The 10,213-nt window shown below is 41.9% G+C and overlaps 1 long non-coding RNA gene across 2 annotated transcripts; it reads left to right on the forward strand.

Annotated features, from left to right (window-relative positions):
• The first annotated feature begins 4,057 nt into the window (after positions 1 to 4,057).
• Positions 4,058 to 8,796, forward strand: LOC144158509 (uncharacterized). 2 transcript variants are annotated; one of them, XR_013320101.1, is made up of 4 exons: positions 4,058 to 4,155; positions 5,039 to 5,071; positions 6,488 to 6,574; positions 8,614 to 8,796. It is a non-coding gene; the product is annotated as an uncharacterized LOC144158509 (long non-coding RNA). The 2 variants fall into 2 exon arrangements; XR_013320102.1 differs by lacking the exon at positions 4,058 to 4,155 and adding an exon at positions 4,473 to 4,578.
• The last annotated feature ends 1,417 nt before the right edge of the window (positions 8,797 to 10,213 follow it).

The raw sequence follows: 10,213 nt of genomic DNA on the forward strand, positions 1-10,213 counted from the left end.
TAAAAAACATTAAAAATAGGAGTCTGTGAACGTTTCAGGAAGAGCACTTCCTGTGCTCTGAAGAAAGGAAGTCCTGAGTAAACGCCAGTAAACTTTTATTTTTAATTGTTTTTCTCGTGTAATTCTGTCTTTACTTTCCTTATTTTCTCGCGCTCTGTGTTTTTTTTAATTCCACCGACTATATATATGTAACCGTACAAGAAACTACTTCTCGAGGAGCAAAAAGAATTATAAAGAAAATTGTACACACACTTAAACAGTAGTTCACTGAGGTTTCGCCTGCAGGGCCCGTCTTCACCCAGTTACAAACGTCAGTAGGCCACTCTTATTGTTTTTAATTGTGAGGAAACCAGGCCGAGTGGGTCAACGGTCGGTTTAAAGGGGCGAAATAGTGAGAGAGAAATGGAGGTGTTGTTTTTTTGACAGGGCCCCGCCGTTGAGAAACAAGAAAGACTACGAGAGGGTCGGAGGAAACAGGGGGGAATGGTTTAAGCTAGGCTGTGGTGGTGCGCGCGATCTCAAAGGAGGTTTCCGGGAAGTTTGGAGCCTAAAGGGGCGTCTTGGGGGTGCAATTGCAAGGTTTCTGAACTATGTGTGAGAGAGTCCTAAACCACAACAGCACGTATAGTCCGAAGAATTCCGGCTAGGGAGGCCAGTGTTCGCAGAAGAATAGAAGAGTTATGCGCAGGTACAATCCAGGAGGAGCTTTGTGGTAGATTCAAGACTTTTTTTCTGTTTTCTTTCTTTTTTACTTTTTTTGCGCGTCTGTAAAGCAAGTAGTAAACAAAATACCGAAGGTCGAGGGAGACGAGTGTGCGTGGTATGTCGAAATCGGCTAGGAGCAAGACAGGAAAAAACGCACAGAAATTGTATTCAAGTAACCGCTTTGGGGATGGACAGGCAAGGTTGATGCGAATGGAGATGCCACTTTTTGTAAGAGCAATACTTTTCTGCTCGAGTACGATACCGTAACGTTTCTAAGCTGCCTTTCCAAGAGTTCATTCCAGCCGGCTCTTGGGAGTTGAATTTGTGGAATAAGTACGATTTTCTGTAATTCCGGTCCCTTGGGGACTTCAAGTTTGACTGCAGACTATAGAGCTTGAGATCACAGAAATTGTGGTTGGGCTGGTTGAAGTGTTGCGCCACTGCTATGGAGGCACGGTTAGGAGTGTCGGCCTTATGTCCATTCAGGCGTAAGTTCATAGGTTGACTCCTTTCTCCAATGTACTGCTTTTGAGAGAATGAGCATTCTAGCATATACACAATGTTAGAAGAAATGGACGTGAAGCTTGAATTTTTCTCGTTAACGTATTGGCTGGCAGTGCTATTGACAATGTGCAATCCGTCTGCGGATGTTTGCACGTCTTGCATCTAGGGCAGATGCAAGGGCTGATGACTGGTTCCTGGGAAGCGCGAATTTCGGCATGCACTCAAATGTCTTTTAGGTTCCTATTTCTTCTGTAGTTAACTCTTGGGGCTTCCGAGAACGTGTTTTAGGTTAGGTCATTATTTTCTAGAATTGGGTAGTATTTCCGCAGGATGTTGTTTATGTTAGAAGTCGCATTTAGGAATTTGGTTATTAAGGCTGGTTGTCGGGCGTTTTGGTTTCGACATGGCTGCTTGAGCACTTCGTCTATTTCTTACTTGGATGCACTTTCGTAAGCCATACATAGCGAGCTGACCGGGTGATTACTTCTTTCCAGGGTTGACTTCACTTCATTACGTGTTTTATATAGTCTGTGTTATCGCTGCATACTCTTCTTAGTCTGGTAGCCTGTCCTACAAAGTTACTTTGTTTGCAGTGTCGTGGGTGAGGACTAGTGTAGCCTAGGTACTGTTGCCTGTCCGTTGGTTTCCTATAAAGCGTGGTTTTCAGTTTACCATTGTCAACAACAACAGTCGTTTCTAGTAAGTTCACTGCTTCTTCCCAGTGCTGGCATGAGAACTTACTGGTCGAGTGCGAACAATTAAGATGCGAAATGAAACTTTCTTGGGCTGTGCAGCCATGCTCCCAAAAATGAAATGTCATCTAAGTATCGAAGGTAAACCTTTAGGTTGAGGGGAAAAGACTCTAAAAGGGAAGCTTCAAGTTGTCCCATTAAAAATGTTGGCGTATCTGGGTGCGCAAGGAGTGCCCATGCTAGTTCCAAAAACTTGGAAGTAGTTAGATGATTCGAAGTCGAAATAGTTCAGAGTTCGAACTTATTTTAGTAAAGTAATGTAGTCTTCTAATGCATGTTAGTGCCGGTTTTCGTTTAAGGCCTTTGATATCGCTGCGGTATCTTCGGTGATGGGAATGTTCGTATAGAGGGCGGATACATCGAGCGTGGCCAGAAGGGCGTGATTGGGTATTTGCCCACCATCGTTTATTGCTTCTATTATGCGGAGGAAGTGAAGGGGTGTCATGAACGAATGAAGGAAGAGAAGTCGGAATGTTGACCAAATGGTGATTCAGAAACACAAACAACGCTTTTGTAGGAGTGTTGCTGTTGGAAATACTAGGATGTGCGAGGTTAAACTATAGACAATACTAGGATGTGCTAGGTTAAATGCCTCAATGAATGTAAAGAGCTCGCGTCACCGTGCCGCCAGATCATGAATATGTCTTCAATATAACTTTATTAGTACAGTGGCTTAAAATTTGAGAGCCAGGAAAGTTTGATTCGAGGTGAGATATACAAATATTTTCGCAGTTGGGTCCGATTTTCATTCCCATTGGCGTTCCGCGGACTTGCACCGAATGGACCTCGTCAAACTAAAAAGTGTTACGTTCAATAGACAGAATACCCAATAAACAGGAAAGAATTCCCAATAGACAGAAAACAAGAAGCAGGTCGTTGAAGATTCAAGGAAACGCTACCAATGACACCCTGATACCAGGAGTTTACGACAGAGATTCGTAGTGGATTAACCTACAAAATAGTATGGCCAGTACTTATTTAAATTCGTAAGGAGACAATATGATGCATTCTCTGTTCTTGCCTCATGCTGCCTAGGGCAAGAAAAAGCTATTTGGTACTGAACAGGGGTCGCTTGACACTTGCAAACAAACACGTTTCATTCATATGTTCAAGTAGCCCTTGAAAAGCTACCATTGACTACTTCTGCTCGCTTGCTAATTTGACAAAGGGATACGGTTTCCTAGAAAGGTGCAGCATCGGAATAAAGGAATGTCGTTTTGCTGTAAAGGAAGATTATGGTCGGGCCATAGTCTAGACAGGGCCTCTTAACGACACCAATGGACTCCGTCCACGCTTTCTCAATACCTATAACAAGACATGTTTAGTTGGAGCTGGGATTGCAAACATAGAGCTCCGTCACCGGCCCGACCATGAACACACAAATGATGACATGTTTACGCCGTGTCTGAGTCTGTGTGAGTAAACTTTCTTGAGTTGCTGAATTACAGAATGTGGGTTTTAGTGCAATAATGGTCATTTCTTCATGCATGTCGCAAACTACGACGTTTTCTCATTCCATGTGTATGGAACCAAACTGTTGAACAAATAATTCTTTTACCAGCTCGGCTTATATTGTATCCTGATGTGGGTGTATGATTATAATAAAGAAAAAAAATTGTTGCGTGAGTGGACAGGCCGGAGTACGATCTCAAAAAACACTGGCTATATGTAGCAAGTGATTTCCATTATAACGAATTCTTTTCGCTTCCTATTCCGAAGTCCCTACCTGGTAAGGTTTATTTTGTGTGTGAGATATATTACGCTCCGCTTTTTTTTCTTGTTTTGTTGTATATAATAACGACCCGAGTTCATGTTCAAATCTGTGCCTTTTTCAATAATTCTCTGTTGGAACTGAAAATTGTACTCGCATCATCTTTCTGTGCTTGTCCCTTTATCGCACTTCTAAAGTAGGGGTTTAATCCTACCAAATGCCGGGAACTCACACTCAGAGAAGTAAAACGAAAAGTTATCGTGACAACCTAAAAAGCCGTGTTGTTTGTGTTTGAAGGACACGCCAGGTTATTCCCGGTGTACTGCGACGCCACAAGGTGACGCCAGCAACAATTCACGTGATCTGTTCGTGTCTCTGATTGGTGGAATCAGCTTTAAAAGAACCCGGAAATTTTCCTCGTGGCATTTCCGGCCCCTGAGTTGTTAAACTTTCAGATCGCAGAGTGAGCAAAACAGAGTTGTGGTAAGCACGCCTAAATTTCTTTTCAGTGGTTGAGAGAAAGTTCAAAGGGCAAAGTGTTTTGCGAATGTTAAAGCAGCCATGGCTGCTGCTCCTGCAACTGCTGTTAAAATGCAACCAGACGCGTATAAAACTTATCCGCCAACAATATATTTTTTGAAGTTCGACTTTTAACATAGCCTAACTTACGGGAAATGGCCGTAATGCGTTCGTATTTTTCGTAGAATTGTTTGATAAAATTGGTTCAGGTTTCAATCAATTCAATCACTGTCGAGGTTTTTGCAAGATACTCACAAGAAATGAATATAAATAAAATAGTAATTATTTTTTCTTTCCCGCCTTGGTTGCTCAGTGGCTAAGGCATTGTTCTGATGCGCCAAAGGACGCGCGTTCGCATCCGTCCACTGCGGTCGTTTTTGTGAAAAGGTGAAAAGCGAAAACTTCCCTGTGTCTGAGATTTCGTCGCACCTAAAGATATTCAGGTGGTGCAATGTAAACCGGAGCCCTCCACTACAGCGCGCGTCATCGCCTGTGGAGCGTCAGGGCTTTGAGCACAAGAATCAATCAATCAATCAATCAATCAATCAATCAATCAATCAATCAATCAATCAATCAATCAATCAATCAATCAATCAATCAATCAATCAATCAATCAATCAATCAATCAATCAATCAATCAATCAATCAATCAATCAATCACTCACTCAATCAATCAATCAATCAATCAATCAATCAATCAATCAATCAATTTTTTCTGTTTCATATCGTTAGCAAATAATAAATAACAGCCCTGTTATATTTTCGTACACACTCTAATTGTTGTGTACCTTTCTGTACTCGCACAATGGTATTTTAGCTAATTAATTCATGCTTTGTTAACTTGCAGACTTTGAAATTCACCATGGCCTTTTCCGCATTGGTAAGAGAGTCTTACAAAGTTCTTTCATTTTATTTGTGCGTTTTCCTTATGTTGCTCTTACTGCGACCATGATTGCTGTAAACGAACCCAATTTCTGTTACTCATCATGTCGGAAGAATTTAGTGAGAAACATAACGATAGATAAAACACCAATGTCGGCTGAGCAGGAAAATAACTTTCAGGAAGTTTAAAATTGGTTGTCCTAGCTATGGGCAGTTATCGCCTTCTGGCAACGTTTAGTGATACTGTGTTCGTCCGCAAGGCGAGCGCAAAGCTCCTGAACCACTGTGCACTTTCTGCCGCTTTGCCAGTAGAAGACAGCTTTACATGTCTAGGATTATTACACGCCTTAGAGGCAGCGATGCCTCTCCCGAGCGCTTTTCGTCAAGCCCCCAGTTTTTGGCATATATTGAGGACTGAGGCCTGCCTAAAGGACACCATTCTTTACACAGTACGGAAGCCTGAATGGTTTAGAGTTATTTCTTGGCAATATAAAACACAAAGCCTATTTAGTCCCATTTTCATAGATGGCTGAAAGAAAAAGCACAGGTTGCAAAAATGGTGCTTGTAAGTGAGTTTGAATATTCATGGCAGTTTCAACATACAGCTGGCTTTAGGTTGTACTCGCGTGTTTCTTAAATTTCTTAAAGCATATAGTCAAAACAAAAAAACTGTTCTCAAATGTCACAGTAATGGGCAGAGCAAAACAACCATCGAAGGGTTTTGTATACAGATCGGATAGTAACATGAATTTTCCCTTTTATATGTAGAAATAAGCTATTCACGGGTAATACCTGCCTAAAATTGAATTGTCAATTGAAAAAGCTGATTTCCGCCAAGCAAGTATAACCTACGTTTGCGTGATTATGAAAACTGAGAGGTTTTATATTTGAACGGTGTGTTTTCCAAATGGTCGTTTCAACGGGAGATTTTCTTGTATACGGTAGGTGTTAAAGGTTCATGCTGAGATCATCAACGGTAGTTTGTTCACAGGTAATTTTTTGAAAAGGTGTCCTTAGTTTTTGTTCACGGTGCTTACCAAGTTGGGCTGTAGTAGTTTTCTGAACAAATGCAATCTTACGGCTCCTTACTCATTCGGTACGACTGCATGTATAGTTTGCTCATAAACTGTTTTTTTTTTTCAAAAAGTGACCCTCGACTTTTGAATCAGCCGAAGTAAGTTTTAAAATTTCTAGGGTGCAGCAAATATAGTGATCAGCATATTGGGCTACATTAATCGGGTGCGGATAAAAAATATTCTACAGGCAAGTTCTGATAGGCATTTCTTATTATCTTTATTTGTTGTGCAACAATGAATACTTCTGTGGAGCCATAATGTCTGCTTAAGCACTTGTTAGACCGTATTAATAAAGGGTTGGGACAGGAATCAGAAGGCTAATTTGGGTTTCGCTATAGATTTTCAGATACCTTATGGTGACGATGATTCTTTTTGTGGCACTAATGGCACAAGTGGATGCGGCGAAGGGATGCCTCGGCGAAGCGGTAAGATTTGAAGAATGTTTCTATGCGTATATAAAACTTCATACATCTACTTGCAAACACACACGAACATACACAATGACACACGAACACACGCACTCGCAAGGCCCTCCCGCCCCACACACACACATCACACGCACCTACACATATGCACGCCTACATACAGGCACACGAACACGCGCACACACACCCGCAGAAGCATACACACAAACACGGACACACACGCACACGCACAAACACACACAGACACACTCACACACAAACATACAAGCGCACACTGACGCACACGCACACGCGCAGGAAGACACACATGAACACACACGGAAACGCGCACCCATGAATACCTACAAAATACATCTCTTCTCCTGTTAACGGCGGGACCAGAAGCCGTTTGATAGGTAAGTTGTATTTTGTTTTCCTATGCATCCGTCTTCGTACTAATTCTAGGCTTACGGGAGTGTCTGCGAATGTTTTACAATACATTCCGTGTCTAATATGCGCTGTAGGTTGTAATTAAAAAAAAACATTTTCATATTACAAGCATGTGTATCAGCCAATTACCACTTCAAATTGAGCTTTACCATCTGTTTTGTCCCCACGTGGTCTTAAGAAGGCGGAAGAAGGGTATTCAGTTTCGCAAAAATTTGTCCTGCGACATTCTAAACACTGCAACCGCCTCAAGTGGGTACCTGGATACTGCAAAAGAAATATGTAATGTTCACGCATGCTGGAGGAGATACGCTGAAGGGGTTACTTTGTGCTGCAATAAATCTCAATCGTAGTGATATGGATCAATAAAATAAATAAATGAAATGAAATGAAAGACCAAATAACTCAATAAAATTTGGGAGATTCCGTGTCCTACTCAAAGAAGATAACCTTGTATCTAAGAGCCGTAAAAAAATTACTTCACCATTTGTATACAAGTCTGGAATGTAGCGTCATGCAAACTCTTTTTAAAGCTTCAGGACCAATTACGCCCTTCATGAGACAACAGCAGTGATTTAGCACGCAGGGATGGAAAAACTACGTTATTTGAACGCTTTCCAAAATAGTAACGCTAAACATGACGCTGCACCTTATTATAAAACGTGCAGCAGCTACAAAAGAATCAAACCTATGCAAAGCAAAGCGTGGTAAAACGGTGAACTGGTGAATGGTGAACGGTGGGCCAAACGTGCATAAAAACCCTCAGGAATAAGTAAACCCAATTACTACAATGACTAAAAATGTAGATCAGCACCGTTAGTACTTTTAGTCTAGTCTAATGTGTTTCAAAGTATCGGTAAATATACAAAAAACTGGTAACAATGATCTATCCAAAAAAAGGGCGAATGCCAATGACAGTGGTATACACAGTAAGCTGGATCACGATGAAGCAGCTGAAACATATGCAGAAAATGACACTGTATTCGCGACTGCTGGAGTCCTGAACTTTGAAAACAGTCTCAACTTATAAAGTCATGTCACCTTAAGAATAAAACTAAAATATTGAGGACGTAGCACCAACATGTTTCAGTTCCTTTTCTAAATCCAAAATGGGGAGCGTACATTCAGGCTTCTTCAAGTAACAGGGCACGCCCTACGGATTGGATTGCGCGAAAATATAAAGACCAACCGCGTTTCTTCAGCATACTTTTTAGACTCGATACATGACTAGGCTTATGTTTAGGGCTTGATTAGGATAAGTGTCGTGGTTGTGGGATTGCATCTGCGTCGTCACATTCCATGCTATTTTATTTAGGGCGCTACAGTCTAGAAGACGAAATAAAAGAAGGCAGGTACTACGGATGTTAAGTCGTTGTGATAAAGCTATTTCTTTCAGCGATATAGAGTTTTAAAGGAGAACATTGTAACAAAACATTTGAAGCAAAAGTTTTCAGTTTTGTTTTGAAAGGCTTGTTTTAGCTTGAACAAAATTAAAAGACATTTTATCTGCTTGATTTTCTTTCCACAGTACCATATAAAAGGCATTTGCGATGTTGTCAATGGGCTAGCTTAAATGCAATAGGCTGTCAGCGATCTTTGTGTGCTTTTTTCAGTGCATCCTTGACGGGCCACGCTGCTGCGACGAGTTCTACTGCATCCCAGCCCCTTTCGGAGTGGAGGGCATCTGCCGTTCCTACTAAGAAGAGAGTGCAGAGGCTGAAATGGCTGTAAGAGGTGCCTGGTTCACAAGAGCGGTACAAAAATGTCAGAGCAATAAAGAAAGAGCCTCGACGTGATTCCTTATCAGTGTTATTATGAATTGCTTGAGGGCGTGAGCCTTTTTCAGTCAGCTAAACACTCGCAAAAGGATGGTGCCCGAGCTGAAATATCTATGCCTCATGAGCGCTTTGGTCATATGAAAAAGCGCTGAATAAATATCACCAACGTAAACAAACCGAGGGTTTTTGGTGTTGCATTGTCTTGTAGGGGCGTTCTGTTCAGCTGCACCGACCGAAGGCATGCGCTCTCGTAGCAACGTCCTCGTTGGCCGTAGCACAAGTAACTGTTAAATATTAGCGCTATTGCGAAGACTGCCGCTGATACGTTCGGCTTCCCTTTTTTCACGTTAACACCGGCAGTTTAAAGCAGCCTTGTTCAAAAATTGCTTGAGAGATAATATATAGCAGCTAGCAAAATGTGCAGCCTTGACACCGTAAAAGGTATGTGCGTTACGCAGCCAGAATGTATTACCTTTCTTTTCACCTGACACCCCATAACCCTATGTAAATCGCCATGGTGGAAAATCACACCTCTGGGAACTGCCCAGCGCTGGAAAAAAAAATTTGGTGAAACAATAAAGTTTGTTGGAACCGAACGAAACAAAAGATGCTCGGCAAACCTATTATTGAACGCCACCGGTCCGCGGTGTGGTTCCTGAAGTGGAAAGAATGCGCTTTATGCTGCAAGTCTCAGTCCCACAGCGACAAACCATCCTTGCTTCCGTCCAATATCCTGTGTCACCGATTCCATCGATGATATCTGTTTTTATGACCGAAGCAAGCGAAACCGGCTGGGTGGTAAATTTTGTTGTATTTTAACACATACTACGAGCCTACCGCACAGTAGATGGCTTTTCGTACTTTTAACCTTTTTTTGGACAGCGGGACATGTACGTCCCCCTTTCTGTTTGGTGAGCCGTAAGCAATGGCTCGCCCTATTGTCACGGGTAACTAATTTCACCTTGTGACTGTAGCATAACATTCCAAAAGCCCTTTCGTAACGTTGCCGCTGACTGGAAGTACGGTCCAAGGCAAGAAAATGCTTTGGTCTCTCACAAAGATTTCTCAATTTTTTGAGTTTTTGTCAGCTATTACCACACACGAAAAAAATTTCTTGTGCGCAAGTATTGTTCCTTCCACTACTGTAACAACATACAAACAAACAATAGCTTTTGCGTTAATTTCTGAGCGGTTATAGGTAAACAAAATGATTTTGGTGACAAGTGCGATTCGCTTCGCGGTAGAGCGGCTGCTGTTCATACCGCACGATGTTATTTTGTATAAAGGTAACAAAAATGTCTCATGGATGAAGATGCCATTTCGCTGGAATAGCGTCATTGCGATACGTCGACAGATCGAATGCCTGCGCTCAAGAATCGGAGCGCCACATTCATGTCGTGTTTCAAGTGCTCAACCAGCAAAACAAAATCCTGGA

The sequence above is a fragment of the Haemaphysalis longicornis genome, unplaced genomic scaffold, assembly GCF_048455015.1.
Source record: "Haemaphysalis longicornis isolate Haplotype H1 unplaced genomic scaffold, Haemaphysalis longicornis Haplotype H1 scaffold_10, whole genome shotgun sequence".
NCBI lineage: Eukaryota > Metazoa > Arthropoda > Arachnida > Ixodida > Ixodidae > Haemaphysalis > Haemaphysalis longicornis.